General features: G+C 39.8%; 1 long non-coding RNA gene and 1 pseudogene across 1 annotated transcript in view; one reads left to right on the top strand and one right to left on the bottom strand.

Annotated features, from left to right (window-relative positions):
* The window catches only part of LOC142865901 (uncharacterized), a 161,494-nt gene that overhangs the window by 125,950 nt on the left and 8,604 nt on the right, over positions 1–26,940 (bottom strand). The gene's annotated exons all lie outside the window — the stretch shown is intronic.
* LOC105880640 (anaphase-promoting complex subunit 7 pseudogene) lies at positions 1,213–2,925 on the top strand (annotated as a pseudogene).

Below are 26,940 nucleotides of genomic sequence, written 5' to 3'. Positions count from 1 at the left end.
GAACTGCTGGGAGTCTTGCCTGCCAGTGCCGCCATGTTGGGCTTGCCAACATCATTTCTACAGCAGTTCCTGAAATAGCACTGAAGTTCAGTTTCAGCCCCTCCCAGCTGTGGTCTGGAAGCAGTTCTGCTGAGCTGGGGTCCCACCAGGAGACATTCCCATCTGAGTTCGTGGATCTTCATCCTGGAGGGAGACATATCCAGCAGTGCCCCTGCAGGCTGACTCCCTGACCTCAGTCTCATTATGGATCTTGAAACAGCCTTATAAATAGGCTCTAATCCTTCTCAACTGCAGTATGATAGTAGGCTTGCTCATCCAGGAGCCTAATGGGAAACAAGCCTGAATATCTTAGTCTCAGCTATGGACCTTCAAACAACCCTGTGTCCATGGCTGTCTCTGGAACTGAGACAGCCAGGAACAGTATGGCCAGGGACCCATCCAATGATACAATGGGACCCCTCCCAGAGACATGGAGGAAGCCACACTCATCAGCATACCTGGTAACAGGTCTGCCATCTGTGAACACTAAAGTGGATCTTCACCCCAAAGACCAAGGTCCTGGAAACAGTCCAGTTCACCCAGGGACCAGAGAGGCCCCATGCCCACTAAAGCCCCTGCTAACAGGCCCACCAATTTTGGTCTCTACTGTAAACCCGGCATCAACCACGTGACCCAGATCAATCCCGCTCAACCATGATTCTGGAGAAAATCCCATCAACCCAGAGAACTAACTTGCTGAAATCAGTCTGAAAAGACTGAAAGAGAGGTTTACTCCTTCAAATGCACAGACACCAATGCAAGGCTACACAGATACCACCAAAGGAAGTGTATAGCAATAAATACCTACATCAGAAAAGGAAGATCTCAAAAAAATAGCCTAACCCTAACATTATACCTCAAGGAACTAGAAAAAGAAGAACAAACTAAGCCCAAAATCAGTAGAATGAAGGAAATAATAAAGATCACAGCAGAAATAAGTGAAATAGAGACTAGAAAGATGCTAGAAAAGATCACTGAAAGGAAGAGTTGGTTCTTTGAAAATATAAACAAAATGGACAAACCTTTAGCCAGACTAAGAAAAAAAAGAGAGAAGACTCAAAGAAAATCAGAAATAAAAGAGGAGATATTCATTTTGGAGCCTTCCCCTCAGGAGCTTATACAGGCTTTTCGAGCTGGTACTGCTGCTGCCGCTGGTACTGCTGCTGCCGCTGTCGGCGGCCTTGCCGGGCAGGATGAATGTGATAGACCACGTGCGGGACATGGCGGCCACGGGGCTGCACTCCAACGTGTGGCTCCTCAGCAGCTTGTTACTTCCAATGAGTAATAATAACCCTGAGTTATTCTCCCCATCTCAGAAGTACCAGCTTTTGGTGTATCATGCAGATTCTCTCTTTCATGATAAGGAATATCGGAATGCTGTAAGTATGCCATGGCTTTACAGCAGAAGAAAGCTCTAAGTAAAACTTCAAAAGTGAGACCTTCAACTGGAAATTCTGCATCTACTCCACAAAGTCAGTGTCTTCCATCTGAAACTGAAGTGAAATACAAAACGGCTGAATGCTATACCATGCTAAAACAAGATAAAGATGCCATTGCTATACTTGATGGGATCCCTTCCAGACAGAGAACTCCTAAAATAAACATGATGCTGGCAAACTTGTACAAGAAGGCTGGTCAGGAGTGCCCTTCGGTCACCAGCTATAAGGAAGTGCTGAGGCAGTGCCCATTAGCCTTGGATGCCATTCTAGGTTTGCTGTCCCTTTCTGTAAAAGGTGCAGAGGTGGCATCAATGACAATGAACGTGATCCAAACTGTGCCTAACCTGGACTGGCTCTCTGTGTGGATCAAAGCATATGCTTTTGTGCACACTGGGGACAACTCAAGAGCAATCAATACCATCTGTTCACTAGAGAAAAAGTCATTATTGCAAGATAACGTGGACCTACTGGGAAGCTTAGCAGACCTGTACTTCAGAGCTGGAGACAATAAGAACTCTGTCCTCAAGTTTGAACAGGCACAGATGTTGGATCCTTATCTGATAAAAGGCATGGATGTGTATGGCTACCTACTGGCACGAAAAGGGCAGCTGGAGGATGTGGAGAACCTTGGCTGCCGCCTTTTCAATATTTCCGATCAGCATGCAGAACCGTGGGTGGTTTCCGGGTGTCACAGCTTCTATAGCAAACGTTATTCTCAGGCCCTTTATTTAGGAGCCAAAGCCATTCAGCTGAATAGTAATAGTGTTCAAGCTTTGCTACTTAAGGGAGCAGCACTTAGGAACATGGGCAGAGTCCAACAAGCAATAATACATTTTCGGAAGGCCATACGGCTGGCACCTTGTCACTTAGATTGTTATGAAGGTCTCATCGAATGTTACTTAGCCTCCAACAGTATTCGGGAAGCAATGGTGATGGCTAACAACGTCTACAAAACTCTAGGAGCCAATGCACAGACCCTTACCCTTTTAGCCACTGTTTGTCTTGAAGACCCAGTGACATAGGAGAAAGCCAAAACTTTATTAGATAAAGCCCTGACCCAAAGGCCGGATTACATTAAGGCTGTGGTGAAAAAAGCAGAACTACTTAGCAGAGAACAGAAATATGAAGATGGAATTGCTTTGCTGAGGAATGCACTGGCTAATCAGAGTGACTGTGTCCTGCATCGGATCCTTGGAGATTTCCTTGTAGCTGTCAGTGAGTATCAGGAAGCAATGGACCAGTATAGTATAGCAGTAAGTTTGGACCCCAATGACCAGAAGTCTCTAGAGGGATGCAGAAGATGGAGAAGGAGGAGAGTCCCACAGATGCCACTCAGGAGGAGGATGTGGACGACATGGAAGGGAGTGGGGAAGAAAGGAACCTGGAGGGCAGCGACAATGAGGCGGCCCAGTGGGCTGACCAGGAGCAGTGGTTTGGCATGCAGTGAGGGCGGCCGCTGCGGGGCCACACTGCCCCGCCCTCCTCTGAGCTCTACTGTGGACTGAAGGAACCGTAGGCACCTGCTCTCAGGAGGACAAGGATTCAGCATGTGATTGCAGTGGGGGTCTCAGCCCCCTGGCTCCCGATTCCTAGTTGTGACTTCATTTCTAAACTGAGCCTGACCAGCCTTCCATGTATCTCCATCCTCCCCTGCTCCAGCCAGAGAGGACCGCGGGAGCACCCCGAGGCCCACACACACCAGGGCTTCTGGGCCAAGAGCACTTTTTATATAACTAATTTCTAAATCGTAAAGCTCAAGGAATAGACGGCGTTTTGTCTGTGACATGGATGGGTTTGAAGGAGTGACCTACCACCCCAGAGCGATAGTGTCATCTCCCAACTCAACGGCCGCATGGTCTGGCCCCAGAGGGCTTCCTGTTCCCAGAAGTCATCACCTGGGCTGTCCAGACTTCCCTAGTAACCGTGCTTTCCTTCTGCAAAGTTAGTAATGCCTTAACCTGACAGTTGTTATTTTGCAGAACAGTTTTCTTCTTTGCTAAGCTGGTAACTTGCCTCTGAGCCTGGCCAATCTGAGAAACGGGTGTGACAAGAGCATGAGCAGGCGCACCTGGGGCGGTTCCCTAATAAAACTGGTTTGTACAGTCACAGTGTTGGGGTGATCAGAACGGAAGCCCTTTAGTAGAGTCCTGGTTTTTTGGTCTCATTCAGAATGTATTGATTCAGCCTCAGAATTATTTGCCATAAATAGATTCTCTTCCCCTAGTATTGGGAGTCAGGGGGGTGGGAAAGCTCAGCACCGATCTGGTGCATCCATTTGCATTTTGGATGGTGAATTTCCCTGGGACTTGAGAGTCTGGCCAGATTTCCGGCTGAGTCCGCCTGGATCTGAGGTCAGAGTCTGGCTTCAGCATTCTGGCATGGGTGTTACACCCTGAGCTCTAGTGCTCGGGGATTCTTCACCCACCCTCCCCCTTGTGTCTTAAAATGCAGTGCCTTTTGAGTACACAGTTAATTAGAGGTGAGGGGGATGTCACAGCTAACCTTAAACTCTCATTAAAACAAAATTGGTCAAAGGCAAAAAAAAAAAAAGAGGAGATATTACAACTGATATTACAGAAGTACAAAGGACCATAAGAGATTGCTATGAATAATTATATGCCAACAAATTGCCTAACTTAGAAGAAACGGACAAATTCCTAGAAACATACAATCTAACAAGACTGAATCAAGGAGAAACATAAAACCTGAACAGACCAATAATAAATAAGGAGATTGAATCAATAATAAAAAAAATCTCCCATCAAAGAAAAGCCCAGGATCCAATGGCTTCATGGCAGAATTCTAAAAAGCATTTGAAGAATAACCAATATCAGTCCTCTTCAAACTCTTCCAAAAAATGAAGAAGAGGAAATACTTCCAACCAATTCTATGAAGCCATCATTACCCTGATACCAAAAGCAGACAAGGACACTACAAAATAAAACTGGACACTGAAAATTTCAGGCTAATATCCCTGATGAACATAGATGTAAAAATCCTCAACAAAATGCTAGAAAATCAAATTCAACAGCACATTAAAAGGATAATTCATCATGATCAAGTTGGATTTATCTCTGGGATGCATGGGTGGTTCAATAAATTCAAATCAATCAATGTGATACACCATATTAACAGAATGATGGACAAAAACTATATGATCATCTCAATAGATACAGAAAAAGCATTTCACAAAATTCACCATCCTTTCATGATAAAAAAAAACCCCAATGAATTAGACATGGGGGGTTGCAAAAAGAATTTGGAATAGAAGGAATGCATGTCAGCACAATAAAGGTCATATATGAAAAGTCCACAGCTAACATATTTGATGGTGAAAAGTTGAGAGCTTTTCCTCTAAGCTTGGGAGCAAGACAAGAATACCCACTCTCATCACTTCTAGTCAATATAGTACTAGAAGTTCTAGCCAGAGCAATTAGACAAGAAAAACAAATAAAAGGCATTCAAGTAGGAAAAGAAGTGAAATTGTTTCTGTTTGCTGATGATATGATCTTATACATATAAAACCCTAAAGACTCCACCAAAAATTTATTAGAAGTGATAAACAAATTCAGTAAAGTTGCAGGATATAAAATCAACATGTGAAAATCAGTAGCATTTCTTTACACTAACAACAAATCATCTGAAAAAGAAATTAAGAAAACAATCTCAGCCAGGCACGGTGGCTCATGCCTATAATCCTAGCACTCTGAGAGGCCGAGGCAGGATGATCACTTGAGCTCAGGAGTTCAACACCAGGCTGAGTTAGAGAGCCCATCTCTATTAAAAATAGGAAAAATTAGCCGGGTGTGGTGGTGCATGCCTGTAGTCCCACCTTCTGGGGAGGCTGAGACAGGAGGATTGCTTGACCCTAGGAATTTGAGGTTGCAGTGAGCTATGATGGCCCCACTGCACTCTCCAGCCCCTCCCACTACAGGAACTATCCCTGATTGTAGAGTGGTGGCTACCAGAGGCTGAGAAGGACAGGGGGCAAGAGGGGATGAAGAGATGGTTAATGGGTACAAAAATACAGTGAGATAGAAGCAATAAGTTCTAGTATTTCATAGTATAGTAGGGAGGCTACAGTTAACAATAATTTATTGTATATTTCAAAATAGCTACAAGAGAAGAATTATAATGTTCCTAACACAAAGAAAAGATAAATGTTTGAGCTGATGGATATCACAACTACCCTGATTTGATCACCACACATTGTATACATGGAACAAAATATCATGTATACACTCAGAATATGTACATTTATTTTAATAGACGGGGTCTTGCTCTATTGTGCAGGCTGGAGTGTATTGGTCTGATCATAGCTCACTATAATTTCGAACTCCTGGGCTCAAGTAATCCTCCTGCCTCAGCCTCCCACGTAGCTGGGACTACAGGCATGTGCTACCATGCCCTAATTTTTTTTTTTTGTAAAGATGGGGGTCTTACAATGCTGCCCAGACTGGCCTTGAACTCTGGCCTCAACCAGTCCTCCTGCCTCGGCCTCCCAAAGTATTGGGATTACAGGTGTGAGCCACCATGCCCAGCTGTACAACTATTATATATCAATAAAAAAGGAAAAATTAATTCAAAGTGGATCATGGATTTAAATGTAAAATGTAAAACTATAAAACTTTCAAAGAAAACGTCCTCAAGAACCAGGATTAGGTGAAAAGTTCTTAGACATGACACTAAAAGTCTGATCAATAAAAGAAAAATATTAAAAAATGGGCTTTGTCAAAATTAAAAACTTTTGTTCTGTGAAAGTCCCTGTTAAAGGATAAAAAGACAAGCTACAATGTGATCAAAAATATTTGGGGCCGGGCGCGGTGGCTCACGCCTGTAATCCTAGCTCTCTGGGAGGCCGAGGCGGGTGGATTGCTCAAGGTCAGGAGTTCGAAACCAGCCTGAGCAAGAGCGAGACCCCGTCTCTACTATAAATAGAAAGAAATTAATTGGCCAACTAATATATATAGAAAAAATTAGCCGGGCATGGTGGCACATGCCTGTAGTCCCAGCTACTTGGGAGGCTGAGGCAGAAGGATTGCTTGAGCCCAGGAGTTTGAGGTTGCTGTGAGCTAGGCTGACGCCACGGCACTCACTCTAGCCTAGGCAACAAAGCGAGACACTGTCTCAAAAAAAAAAAAAAAAAATATTTGGAAGCCACATATCCAGCAAAAGCCTTATTTGTACAATACATAAAAAACTCTCAAAATTTAATAGTAAAAAAAAAGTCGAGTTATAAAATGGGCAAATGACATGAACAGATATTTTACCAAGGAAGAGATATGGATAGCAAATAAATACACGAAAAGATGTTCAACATCACTACCCATAAGGGAAATGTAAATTTATACTACAATGAGATATGATTATAAACTTATTAGAACAGCTAAATATAATAAAATATAGTGATGATACCAAATGCTGGTGAGGATACAGAGGAACTGGGTCTTTTATACATTGCTGGTGGGAATGTAAAATGGTATAGCCACTCTGGAAAATAGTTTGGTACTGTATTAGCTTCCTAGGGCTGCTATTACTATAACAAATTATCACAAACTTGCTGGCTTAAACAACAGAAATTTATTCTTTCACAGTGCTGGAGCAGGCTAGAACTCCAAAATCAAGATATCAGCAGGGCCATGATCTCTCTGAAGACTCTTAGGGAAGCATCCTTCCTGCCTCCTTCGTCACATGGGCTTCTTCCTTCAGCATATCTCTGTACCCAAATATCCCTCTCCATTCCTTATAAAGATGTCAATCATTGGATTTAGGACCTACCCTAATTCAGTATGACTTGACTACATCTGCAAAAGTCCCTGTTTCCAAATAAAGGCACATTCATAGGTCCCACAGGTTAAGACTTGGACATATTTTGAGGGGACACAATTCAATCCACTACAGGCAGTTTCTTATAAAACTAAATATGTACTTAACATATGACCTAGCATTATACTTTTGAGCATTGTATTAACTTTCTATTGTTATGTAACTAATTACCACAAACTTAGCAGCTTAAAACAACCACCATTTATTACCTTATAGTTCAATAGGTCAGAAGTCGAGGCAGGCTCAGATGATTTCTGTGCTGCGGATTTCACAAGGCTAAAGTCAAGGTACCGGCCAACCTAGGGTCATATCTATAGGCTCTGGGGAAGGATCCACTTCCAGGCTCATTTAGGTTGTTGGCAGAATTCAGTTCTATGAGATTTGTTTCCTAGCTGGTTGTCACTAGGGGTCACTCTTAGCTTCTACAGCCACTCCCCGGTCCTTACACAGAGCCACATCCATCTTCAAGCAAGCAAGATGTTAAATCCCTCTTGTGTTTTATATATATCTGACTTTCTTTTCTGCCACCAGTCAGAGAAAGCTTTTTTTTTTTTTTTCAATTTTTCTCTTTTTTTTTTTTGAGACATTTCTTTGCTTCTAGAGAAAGCTGTTTTTAAAAGGGTTCATATGATTATATCAGGTCCAGCTGGATATTCTTCCTATCTTAAGGTCATTTATGCCATATGAGGTAACATAATCATGGGAGTGATATCACATTCACAGGTTCCATTATATTTACACATTCCAGATGTTACAGAAAGGGACTTCTTTGAGGGTCATTAAAAAATTCTGCCTATCGTACCATCTGCCCTCTGGCCCCCAGTGATTCATGTCTCTCCTAAATGCAAAATACATTTACCCTCTCCCAAATTTCCCAAGGGTCTCAATCCCATTACAGCTTCAACTCAAAGTCCAAACTCTCATCTAAATCTCATCAAGTCAGAAGCCCAAAATCTCATTATCAAATCATTTAGATTGGGGCGGGGGGGGGGGCTCCTGGCACAATTTCTCTCCATCTGTGGACTTATAAAACTAAAGAAACAAGTCATCTATCCTTAACATGTCACGATGGCACAGGAATAGGATAAGAGTTATTGCATAAATATTCCAGTTCAAAAAAAAGGAAAATGGAAGGTAAAAAGGAGTCACCAGTCCAAAGTAGCTTTGTTTTTTATTGCAGAATACTACGGGGCTTCAAACATTTAGGTTACATAAATTGCCTTTGCACCGTTCGAGTCAGAGCTACAAGCATACTCATCCCTCAGACAGTTCGCACTGCACCCATTAGGTGTGAATATACCCATGCCCTCCTCCCCCTCCACTTGCCTGACACCCGATGAATGTTACTTCCATAGGAGCACATAAGTATTGATCAATTAGTACCAAGTTGATGGTGAGTACATGTCGTGCTTGTTTTTCCATTCTTGTGATATTTCACTTAGTAGAATAGGCCCAGCTCTATCCAGGATAATACAAAGAGGTGCTAGTTCACCATCAAATCAGTTTTAAAATCTAGCTGGGAAACTCCTTCGGGTTTTAAGACTTGGAAACAATCATATGTGCTTCTCAGTTCTGTCCTTTGGCTCCTGGCTCTGCCTTCTGGGCTTTCAGTTTTCCTCTCTGAGCCATTCTTTTTTCATGAAAGGTAGAATGTGTTTACAGATAAGTAGTTTTATCAACCTTCTTCATGCCAGAATTCTAGAGGGTTTGACAGCTTCCTTTCACTTCAAACTCTGTTACTTTCAGTCCAAGCTAGCAGTATTTCTGCTAATATAAATTTCTCAAGAACCTTGTGGGCTTTGAGTGGATGTCGTGGGGATTCACTATATTAAACAGAAGCCATGTCCACGAATCTGGTTGAGATAATCCCTCTTTATCTTTGGCTCCTGCTGAGATGTCTGAGGGACAACCTTAAACTTCCTAGAAGCCACTGGTTTGATTGAGAAGATCTGTGAGGCACATCCTCAACCTCTTATGAACAAATACTCTTAATTTTTTATCTTCTGAGGTGTATAGCCACATATTTAGCTTTTTCACTATGCCATGCTTTTGGAAACAAACGTAATTTTAGTATCTTTGGCCACCTTGATATGCTAAGAATTACCCAATTCCTTTGTGTTTAACAGTTCCTTCCTCAATTTGTCTCTCTCTTCCCACATTTTACTATGATCAGCAAAAAAGAAATCAGACTGCACTTTCAATGCTTTGCTTGGAAATCTTTGCAGCTAAATATGCGAGTTCATTGCTTTCAAATTCTACCTTCCACATAACTTCAGGACACAATTTTGCTAAGCTCTCTGCCAATACATAACAAGGATCTCCCTTCCTCCAGTTTCTGATAACATATGCCTCACTTCTGAGCCCTCGCCCACCAGCAGCATTCTCAACATCCATATTTCTACCAACATTCTGTTCAAAGCAATTTAGCTTTTCTGGATCATGCTCCACAAAATTTGCTTCAAACTTGATTCCAAAGATACTTCCACATTTTTAAGTATTTCTTATAGCAGCACCTCACCTTTGGATACTAAAATCTGTATTAGTTTTCTATTGTTGCATAACAAACTTCCACAAACTTACCATTTCCTAACCTGTGTCCTGTACTTTGGCATTTATCTTATCTGGCTTTCTCTTTCTGAGAGTTATTTTGTTTGTGCTTCATCTAAGTCCTCTATGCCCCACTATGTTTTTTCATACAGTGTCTTTAAGCCTCCTTTTCTTGGCACTCTGCAGCCACAGGTTTGCAGCAGCAGGCAGATGGCAGGAGCTCTATTGGAATTTGGTTTATTAATATTTTTCTACTTACAGGTAATTTGAACATCATAATATTCTATTTTACCAAGTTCTGCTGAAGGCATGGGGTCATGTGTTGCTTTATTTTATGAGGTTTAATTTTGGGGAGAAGGCTGAGTGGGGAGATTCCAAATGAGGCAATATTGCCACTGTTCTCCAAACACAGAAGGCTAGTGTTTCACAGTGGTATAGATTACCAATTCTGAAACTACTTTCTATGTACGCTAGGATTGAGCAAATAAATATATTGAGCCAGACCTACCTATCCTCCTTCCTTCTTTCCTTCCTTTTCCTTTCTTTCTTGAGACAGGGGCTCATCTGTTGCTCTTCTAGTTTGGAAGTCATGTAATCCATTTTTACTCTTGTAGTAGTTTCTCTTAAAATTTTTAACATACTTGGTTTGAAATCTAAAATTAATCTATGTGCTCCACTTCCAGACAACATATGTTAATCATCGGGAAAATTTCCCCTAAAAACACAACGTATATGAAAATACAGTAGGTTATTTTGTTTTCTTTTGTTTTTTTGAGACAGAATCTCACTCTTTTTGTTTTTTTTTGTTTTTTTTTTTTTTGCAATCACACAAGAGGAGGTTTATTTTCTGGCTAGCCAGGGTCCAAGCCCCAGAGCACCAACGCAGTGGCCACTCTCGCAGGCAAGGACCTCGACCGGAACAACAGCATGCCTTTTATCTCTATGGTGCACAAGCTGCGCACAAGCTGATCACGCGTGGATCATGCGTTGACTTTTAAAATGATTGGTTGCCCACTATTGCCTTTTGAAATAATTGGCGGGTTGGTTGCCCTCTATTGCCTGATGGGAGAATCTCACTCTTGCTCTGGCTAGTGTGCCATGGCGTCAGCCTAGCTCACAGCAACCTCAAATTCCTGGGCTCAAGTGATCCTCCTGCCTCAGCCTCCCATGTAGCTGGGAGTACAGGCATGCGCCACCGTGCCTGGCCTGATACAGTAGGTTTTTAATACATATGAAATGAATCTGACTATTGTAATAGGTCTGGCAGTAATTTGTTCACTAATTTCTTTCTCTCTTTTTAGTAGAGACGGGGTCTCGCTCTTGCTCAGGCTGGTCTTGAACTCCTGAGCTCAAACGATCTGCCCGCCTCGGCCTCCCAGAGTGCTAGGATTACACGTGTGAGCTACCACGCCCAGCCTGATACAGTAGGTTTTTAATACATATGAAATGAATCTGACTATTGTAATAGGTCTGGCAGTAATAATGCCCAAGACACGGTAAAATATAATAAGATTCATCTGTGATAGTAAATATATTTATATATAAAAGTACTTTACCATTGTCAAAAATAAAAAAATAAAAATAAAATAAAATTAATCTAAATCTTTATTGTCCTCTTGCATGGACCTTAAGATACTCTCCCTCCAATTTCCCCTTCCAATTATACATATTATTGCTATATTTTAATTCCACCTTTCTTATTCAGATTTATGTGCACATTTACTAATTTCTTTTTCACATTTATCAATTTATTTGCTCACCATGGCTTTCTGCATCCTACGCTGTCCTTCAAGATTCAAAATATTTCTTTCTAAAGTGAATCCGTTAGAGGTTCTCAGGGTGACAGTCTGTGAATGATAAGCTCCTTCAGTCTTTGTCTGAAAATGTCTTTATTTTGCCTTTCTTTGAATACAAAATTTAGTCCCACGGTATGGCAGCTATGAAAGAAAATATGCCACTCAGATATCTTGTTACAGGAAAAATAATTGACAGATGGCCTCAGCTGCTGCAGTCTGAATCTACCACCACACCACGTTAGCATGGAGACCACACTTTACACAGGCTGTTTTCTTGAATGACTAAGCATGGCAGTCTTAGAATCTGCATATGCAACTCTCCTTTTCCATGTGTCAGACTTGCCATGGTCTGAAGGCTTTTCCCACCTGCTGGGGCTTCCTCCCCTTTTACCCTCATGGGCATTTCTCCAATCAGTCCCTGCCTGTCCAATCCCACATTGGCTCCTGCTTCTTGGAGGACCTAGACTAATGCACATGGTTTGTAAACTAATCCAATATAAAATATATAAAGTAATAAAAGACTCAGTCCCATCCTTGCTCACATCTACTGTTTCCCCCATCACAACCACATTCAAACAGATGTACTACTTTTTATCAATCTGTTTTTGTGTATACTTTGAGTTTGTTGTGGAAATATAATAAAATATAAATACATAATTTTCCTCTTTCTTACATAAAAGGTAGCATACTATTAGGTCATTAAATATGAAATGTCTGATTTTTTTGTTTGTTTTGTTTGGTTTTTTTTTTTTTGAGACAGTCTCACTCTGTTGCCCCAGCTCAGTGGCGTCAGCCTAGCTCACAGCAATCTCAAACTCCTGGGCTCAAGCGATCCTCCTGCCTCAGCCTCTAGAGTAGCTGGGACTACAGTCATGCGTCACCATGTCTAGCTAATTTTTGCTGTTTTTGGTAGAGACGGGGTCTCGCTCTTGCTCAGGCTGGTCTCGAACTCCTGAGCTCAAATGATCCGCCCGCCTCGGCCTTCCAGAGTGCTAGGATTGCAGGTGTGAGCCACCACGTCCAGCTGAAATGTCTGATTTTGAATCAAAAGTGTAGTTAATTATATCTCAAACAACAAGCAGTACAATTAATCAAAGTATGTGCCTAAACTATCAACATAGTTTTGCCATCTTAACAGTAGTAGCTTGTTTATGCCAGTAGTGAAGAAGCCTGGAGAGTGAGTGCTGATGAAATCGTGAAAGGCATTTTCCACAGCTTGTTGAGAATTTAATATTTTTCCTGCAAGAAGTGATCCAAAGCCTGGAAGGAGTGGTAGTCAGTTGGGGCAAGGTCTGGTGAATACGGTAGATGACAGAGAGTTTCCAAGTCCAGCTTCTGTAGTTTGAGCAGTGTTGCTTGTGTGACATGTGGTCAAGTGTTGTCTTGCCAGAGGATTGGCCTGTCCCTGTTGACCAATCTCAGCTGCTTCATCACAAGCATCCTCAACATTTAACCCAATTGGCTGCAGGAGACATCTGCTGTAATCGATTGACCAGGTTTCATGAAACTGTCGTGGATAATATCCGCACTGGACCACCAAACACACACCATTAGCTTTTATTGATGAATATTCGGTTTTGGACTGTGTTTTAGCACTTCACTTTATCCAACCATTTTGCCTGATGCTTACAAATGTCAAAAAGAATCACTTTTTCATCACACGTAACAATACAATGAAGAAATGGTTTGCCTTTATGTCGTGACAGCAAAGAAAGTCAAGCTTTGAGACGATTTCTCTTGCGACACTCATTTAATTCATGTGGAACCCATCTATCTAGCTTCTTTACCTTGCTGGTTTGTTTCAAATGGTCCAATGCTGTTGGAATAGTAACATCAAACCTTGCTGCTAATTCACGTGTAGGTTGAGATTGATTCACTTCCACTGCAGCTTTCAGCTCATCATTATCCACCTTGGTCTCAGTTCACCCACGTGGTTTATTTTCAAGATTAAAATCACCAGAATGGGACGTCTCAAACCACCGACGTAGTGTGCGTTCATTAGTCACATCCTTCACAAACACTTCGTCGATATTTCAACCTGTCCATGCTACATTGGTTCCACGATGGAACTTATATTCAAACATAACACGAATTTTTGATATATCCATGGTTTCACAAAAATTGCTCTAAAATTTTATGAAAGATACTCACAAGCCAAAATATGCATTTGAAAGACTGAGGATGTACCTTCACAATAAAAATAAAATAAGAAATGTCAAAGTGAAATGTCAGAAATATCAACTATCAAACTTAGTACTTTAAGGAAATCAGATATTCATACTTGATAACCTTATTATAAACACTACTCTTTGCCTGACACATTTTATCTTCCAGGTCTCCCAAACTTGTGTAAATATTTTCAATCTTTGTGTCTGTGTCACAGCATTCTGGAAAATTTCCTGAAATCTATTTTACAGTTTATTTCTTCTCTTTTTAGCTATGTTTAATCTGCTTTCTAAGTCACTCACTAAATTGCTTTTCAGTGCCTATATTTTATCTCTACATTTCTATGTTTTTTTCCTATTTATCTATTCTTTTTTCATATTGTATTGTTCTTTCCTTAGCATTTCAATCCGTCTTTTAGGTTTCTAATCATCTAAAATATACTGATTTTATATTCTCTTTCAAATTAATCCCATTATCTCTGGTTTGGGCAACTCTAATCCTTCCACTTATTGTCTGCTGATTTCTGTTTGTGGTGGGCTATTTCCTTGTGAGGTTTCACAATGTTTTATTGTAAGTACAACAATGGTGAGGTGTTTATTTTCCTATGTGAATTCAATGCAACTTGGGATCCTTGCATTTTCTTTTGCCAGGTGTATCAATTAGGGTCCAGTTAGGAGACAGAAACCACACGGGTAATTTGAAAATACTTAATACAAAGAATTAGCTAGTTAATGATGATTACTGAAAGAATATAAGCAAACTCTAAAGAATAGAGGAATAGCATTGCAAGGAGCAGCTACTACCTTGAGTTGAGGGGAGGGATCCAAGGAAAGAAAAAAATTTGAGCACTATCCCTTTTACCAGCTCCAGGCTGAGACTCAGAGAGTGTGATTATTCCAGTGGATGGTGGAAAAGTTCTCTGAGGTGCAATAGGTCAGAACTGGTCTATAATTGGCAGATCAAGGCTGGAGAGCAGAGAACTGGAGGGGGCAGGTGAGCTGGTGCTATAATAGTAACCTAGGATGATGAGCAGAGAGCTGCCTATTTTGGTGCCAGGGAAACTCACCAGAGCGTGCATGCCACTGGGTCTCCTATAACACCACTGGCAAGGATGGTGCCTTATTGGATTCTGTTGAAAACTGATGAATGGTAGGTGCCACTCGGTCTCCTGCATGCCATAGTTGTACCATAGATCCAAGTAAAGAAAACACAGCAAAATAGAAAGAGAAGTTCCTGCCTCTGCTATGCTTTGCAGTGCTCCTCCAATACCCTCACCTGAAAAAGGTTGACATTGTGCTCTCTGGCAAAGGAGAAATGTTTGCAAGGTCCAATATCACAATGCAAAAAAAGAAGGGTGAATGTGGATCTGAGAGGTAAAAAACCGATAATTGGCACATTAGGTTCACTATCTCCAAGTGAGATAGTACAGAATTGAATTGGAGGACACAGCTGGTGTTTGCTGTAGAACTGATTACTTGCTGGATATGTATGGCAAAACCTCCACGCACTGGTGTCAGAAGCATGTTGTGAGAGAACGGTAGGAGAAACTGAGTTTGTTTTTTTCTCTACACCCTAACAATGTATTGGGCTTAATTTCAGCCCTAAACACAGATGAAGATTGAGCCAAGGGATTTTTTTCCAGAGTATAGTGCATAGGAGCAAAGAAATTAAAAGTGTGAGAGGCACATGAAGAAACATGGAAGATAGATCTAGAAGTTTAAATATTCACATGATAGTGATTCTTCATGGATGAAACACAGATTAGTGGAAGGAAGAGAATAAAGGAGTAATAGATGGAATGTTATCAGAGCTCAAAAAAGATCCATTCTTCAGGCCACTAGGGTTTACCAAGTGCACAGATGTATTTTTGACAAAATCCCCCACCTAGATACATTATGGTCAAATTTTAGATCCTATAATTTCAAGAAAACCCTAAAAGTGTTCAGAGGAAAAATAAACTGGCATTCTCATATTAAAAAAATGAGAATGAAATTGGCAATGATGGATGATAGCCATTTCTATCTTGAAAGTTCTGTAGGAAAATTATTTTGATCCTAGATTTTATACCCAGACTCACTAGCATTCAATCTTGAGAGCTACAGGAAAACACTTTTGCTTGTTTTTTGTACCTCTAAACTGTTTTTCTCAGACTGTGACAACTATAAAATTACTTAGCACCTAGATATACATACTATTTTTGAAAGAGTTATTTGAAGATGTACTATGAAAAAATAAAAATGAATCAAGAGGGAAGAAAAAAGAAAACAAATCCAAGTAAATATTGCTGCATACTGTAAAAAAAAAAATCAACAGTCCAACTCAATTCCCAGGCGATCATTGTGAGAGGCAAAAGTAGAAGAAGGAACTGAATATATGCTAAGGTTCCTGTTGGGGGTAGGGTGTAGAGTTAGAGAAAAGACAGAGATACTTATTAATGCTACATGTTTATGAAAACCAAATTTAAGTAATGTAACAGGAACAACTATATGAAACAAACAGAATTACTCAGTAATTATTTGTAGCACTATACTGACATTATGGCCTTATTACTGTATATTATTACAGTATTATTACTTAATAATACTGATATTATTAGGCAGGCCCATCTGAAAATGGTCCCTCTATTCTTAGGATCTTTAATCTCAATTTGAAAAAGGGCTAGTGGAAAAATAAAAGCTAATATTTATTGAGCAGTTCCTATGTGTCAAACACTGTTTTAAGTACTTGATATGTATTATTTCATTTAAACCTAATAAAATAGTTCTATAAGACAGGGAAAAGGGTCATTATTCCTATTTTACTGGAAAGAAAATTATGGTATAGGGTAGGTAAATAACTTGCTCAAATAAATGAGGATTTGAACCCAGACAATGTTTCTAATCTCTTCCTTATGCACTGTTTTTGCTGCCATATGACAGAGCCTTCACTTCACTCATTTATTTGTAACTATTTGGAGCACTTCTGAATTCTAAGGCAGTAGGTGAGTAAAGGAGGGGAGGAGAGGCTGCTTAGAGGCAAATCAGAGGCTGTTCCTACCTTAATTTACCCAATTGCAGTCAGTGGGTATACAGAAAGTAGTATGTCATAGTGTTAAGAGAATGGGTTTTAGCATCAGATAGAGCTGGGGTTGAATCTTCACTCTAGTACTTGCTAGCTGTGTGCTCTTGAGCAAATTAACTTTTCTAGGCTTTGGTTTCAACAACCATAGAATGGGAACAACAATAGTACCTACACCTCATTGGGTGGCTGTGAAAATTGAGATATCCTACATAAATCACTCAAGCTATTGTTATTTTAGACAATAATAATATGTCTGGGGAGCTCACCAATAATTTCCATTTGGGTAGATTAGGGAACACTTCATGGAAGAGAATATTTGAGCAAGACTGTGATCAACAAGCAAAATGTTTAATATGTAGAAATGGGAAAAGAGGTCCATTCCACCAGAGCTAACAGACTGATCAAATGTATGGAAATAGGAAAATAAATTGGGTCAGATCATATAGTACACTAACAGAAATATTAATAAATAAAGCTTGAACAGTGGCTTTGCTTTGTATTTTGGCAAAATAAATAAAACATGATTTTGAACTCCCCACAGACAGAACTACTTTGATTTCCTCCTTAATTTTGCTACCCTGTGCCTCATTGAATAGAACTAAATAGTAAAAAAAGTTACATGTATTTCACATGTGTTGGTAGGCTAACTCAATGTGTATTCCTATCTGTTTTCACCGCTACCTGGTCTCCATTATAGAGGCTACAAAAAGCCTCGGTTTTCCAGCCTCCCTTGCAGCCAGTAGCAGCCATGCGTCACCGTTCCTGACTAATGAACTACAAGCAGAAATCTGTTGGAAGTCTTCTGGGAAAGTTTTGCTTTATAATGAAAGGACAAATACTCTGGAACCATTTCTTTCCCTCTACTTCATGCCAAATCTGGAATTGCAACAAACAACTTAATGACCATGAAGTTATGGAGAAGAGGAGCCCAAGACACTGAAATAATTCCTTAGTAGCCACAAGTCTTCAGCCATCTTGTTCTGTGAGAAAAATGAAACCCTGTCCATAATTAGTCATATTTTCTGTTCTTGCAGCCAAAATCATTACTGATACAATGGGAGATATTTGGGCTTTGAGAATTTTAAAATATAAAGTAGAACTAGTTTTGACTCAGGCATGGTTTCATTTATTTTGTTATTTTCAAGCCAGAATCCACAGTTCTAATAATTTTGAAACATAATCTAGTATTTGGCTGAAGTCTGTCTAGGACTAGACAAATCTGTAAATAGGCCATGACAACTGTATACCAGAGACAGATGGGTTACTTGTTCAGTGCCACTACTCATCAATATAGGTTTCTGCATGGTCTCCTAAATCTATTTATTATTTGTTCTATCGGGAAAAGTGTTCTGTTGTCAAAGAGAAAAGGCTTTGACATTAAATAATGACCTACAATGTCAGAATAAATGAATGCAACATCCATAAAGAGGAAATAACTGACTGATAGGGAAATTCAGTACAACACAACTGTTACTTTGCTGCCATATATTTGCCTTATATTAGGCAATGTAGTCTAAATTTTCTGCAGTGAAAAAATTGTTAGACAATGATTCCAGGGGATGATAAATGCTTAAGCCAATATCAGGTTTCAAGGTACAGATTTATCCACGTGTGTTTTTATATCTTAGTGGCCCTCAATGTTGAATAGTTTGCTTTCAATACAGTCTAGCTTCCAACACAATGAATACATTTCCAGTTATTTGGCCTGGCAAAAAGATAAAACTGAAAAATTAAGAAAACATATACAAATGAAATAACTGAAGAACTGACAACCACATAATATTTTACAATCTTATTTTGGATCCTTGGTTTAGTAAATCTGCTATACCACTACTTATTTCTCGATAGTACCTAATTCAACAACCTTTTGATAACATTCAAAGTAATTTTGGCATCCTTCATAAATATCAAAGCAAAACCAAAGTTATAATTCATATTTTCTTGAGCACTATTTTCTCTCTATGCTTTACTTTTAGCTTAGAATTTGGAGTTCCTTCCCTTTTGGCTCATTCTACTCTGTTGAAAAATCTCTAGAAATAATGGGCTAAATTTTTTATAAGGAAGTAAAAATGAATTCTGTACAAAACTTTCCACTGGTTTATGGAAGAGGTAGTTCACCATGGGTCTCAAGCATCCTTGCACGGCCTTGCTAAATGTGCCACACCAAAACCTAACTGTCCCCTGATACTGAGTAGTTTCTATAGAGAGCCACATATGCAATCAAATTTATCAAGGTAGGCCGGGCGCGGTGGCTCACGCCTGTAATCCTAGCTCTCTGGGAGGCCGAGGTGGGCGGATTGCTCGAGGTCAGGAGTTCGAAACCAGCTGAGCAAGAGCGAGACCCCGTCTCTACTATAAATAGAAAGAAACTAATTGGCCAACTAATATATATAGAAAAAATTAGCCGGGCATGGTGGCACATGCCTGTAGTCCCAGCTACTTGGGAGGCTGAGACAGAAGGATCGCTTGAGCCCAGGAGTTTGAGGTTGCTGTGAGCTAGGCTGACGCCACGGCACTCACTCTAGCCTGGGCAACAAAGTGAGACTCTGTCTCAAAAAAAAAAAAAAAAAAAAATTTATCAAGGTGATCAAAACATGAGTTCAATGTGACTGATCCCTAGGAAAGGGGTTCTGCCTCATTTGATGCTTGCCGCAAAAGGTGCTGAGCTCTTGGCCCAGGGTTTGTCAGTTACAGTGCAACCTCCTATGTGCATAGCCTATTGCATTGCCTCACAAGTCTTGGGGGCATAGGAACTGGCACCAGCCTGCTGATTCTCCTAGTGTTTTCTGTGCTGTAGTCAACTATTTTATTGTGATTTATTGAATCTCATTGTCTACTTTTTTGGTATCTATGGAAGTGGGAAGTTTACTCTGTGTTAACCTTATTAGTCTAAGACTACCAGTGACAAATCTGTAGTATAACAAAATCCCGTTCATTGACCCACTGCAATAAGGAAGATCACACAAGGGGAACCTTGGGCATCTCACCAAATGAAGGAAAAGATAGAATCATTATAGAATTTGGGGGAAGGATGAAGTTTAGGTGAAATTTGAATGCAGCAATGTTTGGAAGCTAATCTGAAAAGGCTACATACTGTATGAGTCCAAAATGATCAGGGGTTGCCAGGCATAAGGATGGAAATAGGGACAGGTGGAGCACAGAGGATTTTTAGGGCAGTGAAACTACTCTGTGTGATACAGTAATTGTGGATACATGTCTTTATACATTTGTCAAGATCTATAGAGTGTATAATAAATACCAAGAGCAAACCCTCATGTAAACTATGGACTTTGGATGATAATAATGTGTCAATGTAGGTTCACTGATTATTAGCAAATGTACTACTCTGGTACAGGATATCGAAAGTGGATAGGTTATCTGTAGGGGCAGGTGGTATGTGGGAACTGTATTTTCTACTCAATTTTGTTGTGAACCTAAAACTGCTCTAAAAAATAAAGTCTAGTTTTAAAAAACAAACAAAAAATAAATGCAGCAGTGTTTTGGTAGGCTCAAAGCAATGCTCAGTGTAAAGGGCTCAACATCACCTCTAAATTGCCAAGTGAACCCTTGGATTCTTTGGAATTTACAAAGTTAAGATATATGTAGAATATTGAATCCAGAACCCCTATCTGAAGCTCTGTACCTGGGGTGGAAATTGTGGCTGCTTCTCTGTGTCAAAGTGACTTAGATTCTCCAGGCAAGAGTGCAGTATTTTATTCTTAAAGACATAATTTCAAAACAGCAAAGTTACTGATAGCCTATGATTTTAGAGAACAAAGTTTCTCAGTGAGTAGACAGCAGTAGTCACCCAAAGAAGGTGGTTATTGTGATACTTTACACTTGCGGCATGTCTTTGGGAGAAGTATTTCCTGTTACCTGTGCAGCGGACACTGTGTATTATTTTAGACTAATGAACGGCTGGGCAGATTTCTACTTTCTCATTCTGTGCTAATTTTCACTTTCTCAATCCCTTCTTTTGGCCAAGGGCTATGAAATTCAGCCCATAGGGCATTATTTTGTGAAATCCAGATCTGCACCACTAAGTTCTATTGATTGGAAGACTGTTTGGACAGTTGGATTAAAGTCAACCCTTCATGTTTCTTTCATTGTAAGATGAAGTGTTGAGTTAATCTATGTGACAATAAAATAGCAGCATTTAAGACTCTGAAGATTCCACATTTGAACACCATAACACAGATGAATAACTAATAGGTTTTATAATCAGACTTTGTAGTATACATTTAAGTGTGTCTAAATTAAACTAAGACAACAGGTCTCATCCCCAATTTGAAGAGTCCACAGAATCAGATATGGGAGTATTAGCTAAATTACCTATTTTTTTTTTGAGACAGAGTCTCGCTCTGTTGCCCAGGCTAGAGTGAGTGCCATGGCATCAGCCTAGCTCACAGCAACCTCAAACTCCTGAGCTCAAGAAATCCTCCTGCCTCAGCCTCCCGAGTAGCTGGGACTACAGGCATGCGCCACCATGCCCAGCTAATTTTTTCTATATATATTAGTTGGCCAATTAATTTCTTTCTATTTATGGTAGAGACGGGTCTGGCTCTTGCTCAGGCTGGTTTTGAACTCCTGACCTTGATCAATCCACCCGCCTCGGCCTCCCAGAGTGCTAGGATTACAGGCGTGAGCCACCGCACCCAGCCTTAAATTACCTAATTTTTAAAAGAAATATCTTTGTCACCTATAAAGTCACTTAGCTTTACATCCAATTACCTAGGAAACCAACTGGTTTATCACAAACTGGTTTATCACAAACAAATCTGTACCAAAGGAAGTTGGGTAAAAAGTGAGTACAAACTCAACAGTTGGTTTAATTGTATGTTTTAGCTAAATCATGAGCAAATTGTAGCCAGGTGTAGGAGTTTATACCAAAGAGTGATTAAGGCTGCAAAGAACAATATTAAGAATAGGACTATAGTCTGTGCATGGTGGCTCACACCTGTAATCCCAGCACTTTGAGAGGCCAAGGTGGGAAGATTGCTTGAGACCAGGAGTACAAGACCAGTCTGAGCAACGTAGTGAGACCCCATCTCTACAAAAAAAACTAAAAATTAGCCAGGCATGGTGGGATGTGCCTGTAGTCCCAGCTATTCGGGAGGCTGAGGCAGAAGGATTGCTTGAGCCCAGAAGTTCGAGGTTGCAGTGAGCTATGATTGTGCCACTGCACTCCAGTGTGGGTGACAGAGCAAGACCCTGTCTCAAAAAAATAAAAGACAAGGACCATACCGGTAGATATCATAGTTCAATAAGTCAATCTGGCTGGTCCAACTGCAGTAGTGCTTACAACGAATTGATCACAACCAGTTACAGATGTTTTTGTTCCTTCTCCACTCCCATTGCTTTACTTGACTACTCTTTTTTTTTTTTTTTTTTTTTTTTTTGAGACAGAGTCTCGCTTGTTGCCCAGGCTAGAGTGAGTGCTGTGGCGTCAGCCTAGCTCACAGCAACCTCAAACTCCTGGGCTCAAGCAATCCTTCTGCCTCAGCCTCCCGAGTAGCTGGGACTACAGGCATGCGCCACCATGCCTGGCTAATTTTATATATATATACATTAGTTGGCCAATTAATTTCTTTCTATTTATAGTAGAGACGGGGTCTTACTCTTGCTCAGGCTGGTTTCGAACTCCTGACCTCGAGCAATCCGCCTGCCTCAGCCTCCCAGAGTGCTAGGATTACAGGCGTGAGGCACCGCACCCGGCTTACTTGACTACTCTTTAAAAAATTTTTTTTAAAAAGTGAACAATCTAAGCCTTAAACTGGCAAAGAGGAGAAAAAAAAGTCTTGTGCTATGGATCTTAGGTGAAAGCTGCCTACTTCATGCTGTCATCTGCTTCTGAAGGAAGGATTTAGAAGAATCTTTGGTTTGAGGTCTCCAGCTGATACAGTCTTCCAGTGATTTAAGGGTGCCTTACAATTCTCTGACAGACATGGGTCCAAGGATCAATATCCTGTAATATTACTGCTGTGTTAGTTAAAAGTACCCAGTAATAATATCCTTCTCATAAAGGTTTGGAAAAAAGTCTTTCTGTGATCTTTTTCCAGAAAACAAAGTCGCTGTGTTTTAAATTGTGAAGAGGTTGTTTTAGAGCAGGGTTTCTCAATCCTAGCACTACTGACATTTCAGACCAGATAAATCTTTGTGAAGGCGGGGTGCACTGTAGGATGTTTATCAGGATTCCTTGCTTCTACTGACTCCATGCAACACCCTACCTGAAGTTGGGACAACCAAAAATGTCTCTAGACATTGCCAAATGTCTCCTGGGGGACAAAAGAGCTGCTGGTTGAGACCACTGTTATAGAGGATGTCATGAAAACTCTTCTCATACCTATTGACTATCAGAGTAAAGGTGTTATGGGCAGCAGAGATTTTGAGTGAGATGTAATATCTTACAAAGATATTTAACAGCAGTTCTAGAGAAGTGTTACAACACATCACTAAAGAGAAAACCAAGATTTCCCACACAGAAAACAAAAAAGATAAGCAACTTTTTTTGCTATTGTTAAAGTTGTGGCTTTTTTATAAGCTTTGATGATCCTCAAAATAGATACATAATAGTCGAACATGTTTATATCCATTGCTGAGGGCAACTAAATAAAATTCATTTAGAAGTTTTTAAAGGAGGCTTAAGCTTCGGCTCCAGTTTCTATCCCATCTTTACAGTTTTGACAGAATTATGGCATACAGGTAGGACATACACTAAAAACACCCTTGGCTATATCTCTAATGGTTTTCCACCAATGTTGGTTTTAAAATTAGTCAATTTATCTCTGCCTTGGTAATATGACTGAATAGCTCTGACTAATGTGTTATGTTATCCTGTACTAGCAGAATAGAAGAGAGTGGTATCCTCTCTTGGGGTATAACACAATTAATTTATAAGGATGTAGTCAAAATTACCCTGGGAATAAGAACATATTATGAACAATGGGGAACAATGGGGACAATGACAAACTTCCAGTACCTTTTGATTTATATCTTAGAGTATATGGGGATTGTACCTGATCGATAAGGCAATTAAAACCCAGAAAGAAAATAACTTTGTAGATAGTTATCGTACCAGTTTGTGTACTACAACACGAGTATATTTCCTTTAAGCTGAAAAATATACCATCATTAAAATGTATTTAATCTATTTGATTTATACATAAGTAACCTAGAAGTTTGAACTTCTTTGATTTGTTAGTCTCCTCCACCTCCCTCTCTCCCATCCCTCCCCACAATCTTAACTGGGAAACAAAAGACTTCAGGCCTGTAATTCTAGAACTCTGGGAGGCTGAGGCGGGAGGATCACTTGAGCTCGGGAGTTAAAGACCAACCTGAGCAACAGCAAGACCTCATCTCTACTAAAAATAGAGAAATTAGCTGGGGGTGGTGGCATGTACCTATAGTCCCAGCTACTTGGGAGGCTGTGGTAGGAGGATCACTTGAGCCCAGGAGTTTGAGGTTGTAGTGAAGTAAGATGATGCCACTGCACTCTAGCCAGGGCATAAGAGTGAGACTATGTCTCAAAAAAAAGAAAATTAATCTTTTTACCTCAATATACTTTTATATTGAGTATACTGAATTGTATACTTTAAAATGGTTAATTTTGCATTATGTAAATTTTACCTCAATATAAAAGTATAAAATATATATAAAAGTATATTGAGGTAAAATTTACATATACTTTTATATATATTTTATACTTTTATATTGAGGTAAAATTTACATAATGCAAAATTAACCATTTTAAAGTATACAATTCAGTTACATTTAGCATATTCACAGTGTTGTGCAACCATCACCTCTATCTAATTTCAAAACATTTTCATCACCCCAACAGGAAGCCTTGTACCCATTAAGCAGTCACTCCCCACTCTCCTCTCTCCCCAGCCCCTGGCAACCACTTATTTGCTTTCTGTCTCTATGGATTTGCCTATTCTGGGTATTTTATATAAATGCAATCACACAATATATGACCTATTATGTCTGGCTTCTTTCAGTCAGCATGTTTTTGAGGTTCATCTATGTTGTAGCATGTATCAGTATTTCATTCCCATTTACAGCTCAATAACATTCTTTTATGTGGATATACCACATTTTGTTTATCTGTTCATTGGTTGATGGACATTTGAGTTGTTTCCATCTTTTGAGTATTATAGTATTGCTATGAACATTCATGTATAAGTACTTGTATATCTGTTTTTAATTCTTTTAAGTACATATATAGGAGTGGAATTGTTGGGTCGCAAGGTAATTATACATTGAACTTTTTTATGAACTGCTAAACTGTTTTACAGCAACTGCACCATTTTACATTACCACCATCAATATATCAGTGCTCCAATTCCTCAACATCCTCACCAACATTTATTATTTTCTGGTTTTTGATAACAGCCATCCTAAAAGGTGTGAAGTGGTATCTCAATGTGGTTTTGACTTGCCTTTCCTTAATGGCTAGTGATGTTGAGCATCTTTTCATGTGCTTATTGGCCATTTGTACATCTTCTTTAGAGAAATATTGTGGAGGCTAAAATAACTCCATCTTGGATGCTAATCTGTCATGTTGACTTATGATTAACCCCAGTTCCAGGAATGCCTCTAAGATTTCTACTTTATCTACTGTTCCTTTTGTAAGAGCACATACTTACCATAAATCCTGCACTTAGGTTGAAACAACCTTGATGTTATTACACAATTTACAGGCTATGACATACATAGCATTCTCGTCTTTTCCTGAAAGGGGTGACTTTAATTGTCCTTCTAGAGCATGTATACCTTTTTCCTGTGGTTTATAAGCCCTGGATTTAGGGGGTAGTGGTGCAGACATCTACTTGTCTTGCCACTGGCCAAGATGATGCTTCTGTCCCCAATAATGATCACCTTTTACCAACAAACTGGATTTGTCTGCCTCATTCTTTGATTTCTAGGCTCCTACTGCTTTTGGGGGTCGCTTTGCATTTATGGCCCTTTCATGAAACAAATGTCTATTCAAGTCCTTTTCACATTTTAAAATTATGTCATTTGTCTTTTGTTGTTAAGTTGTAAGAGTTCTATATATATGTTCTGGATACTAGACCCTTATACGATATATGATTTGCAAATATTTTCTCATATTCTGTAAATTGTCTTTTCACTTTCTTGATAGTGTTCTTTGATGCACAAAAGTTTCTAATTTTGATGAAGTCCAATTTATCTAATTTTTTCTTTTATTGCCATGATTTTGGTGTCATATCCAAGATCCATGGCCAAATCTAAAGTCATGAAGATTTACGTCTATGTTTTCTTCTAAAACTATAAAAGTTTTAGCTCTTACATTTAGATCTTTGATTCATTTTTGTACACAGTGTAAGTAAAAGGTCCAATTTCAATTGTTTGCATGTGTGCATCCAGTTGTCTAGTACCATTTGCTAAAGAGACAATTTTTTCCCCATTGAATTGTTTTGGCACCCTTGTCCAAAATCAATTGGCCATATATATGGGTTTATTTCTGAACTCTAGATTCTATTTTGTTGATCTATATATTGTTGTTGTTTGCTTATTTAGTGACTTTTTCAAAATTATTTTTGTAAAGTCTGTCTTCTTTGTCATATGTGACCACTAAAGTCTCTGTTCTATTAGCCTACTGGTCAGTTAGTGTTTTGCCAGTTTCCTGAAATACCCAAAGCCAAAACAGGAAAGGGGGAAGATGGTGGTGGAGGGGGGTGGGGGGGAGAGGGAGGAGGAGAAGGAGGAGGAGGAGAAGAAGAAGGAGGAGGAGAAGGAGGAGAAGGAGAAGAAAAGAAAAAAAAAATTCTCCTAGTCTTTGCAGCTTAGCTCTGTGCTGGGGCACTCCTTCAAGGCTTAGCCAGGCCATTTACAACTCTTAACCTTCACATCCTGCTGGCTCATAGCCTGAAGGCCAGCCAGAGGTAAAAGTTCCAGGTTTTAGCAGGTCTTTTTTGAACGTGCATCCAACCCTGGGCACCCATCCATGTGGCCTTCTTTATTCCTAGGTATACATGGGGGCTTTAAAAGTCCTTATCCCTTCACATATCTCCTTTCTTCCCAGGCCTTTGGTCTATTTCTTG

Source organism: Microcebus murinus, chromosome X (assembly GCF_040939455.1).
Source record: "Microcebus murinus isolate Inina chromosome X, M.murinus_Inina_mat1.0, whole genome shotgun sequence".
In the NCBI taxonomy this organism is placed as follows: Eukaryota; Metazoa; Chordata; class Mammalia; order Primates; family Cheirogaleidae; genus Microcebus; species Microcebus murinus.
The sequence above is the reverse complement of the archived record's forward strand: the minus strand, read 5'-3'. Positions and strand labels throughout refer to the sequence as shown.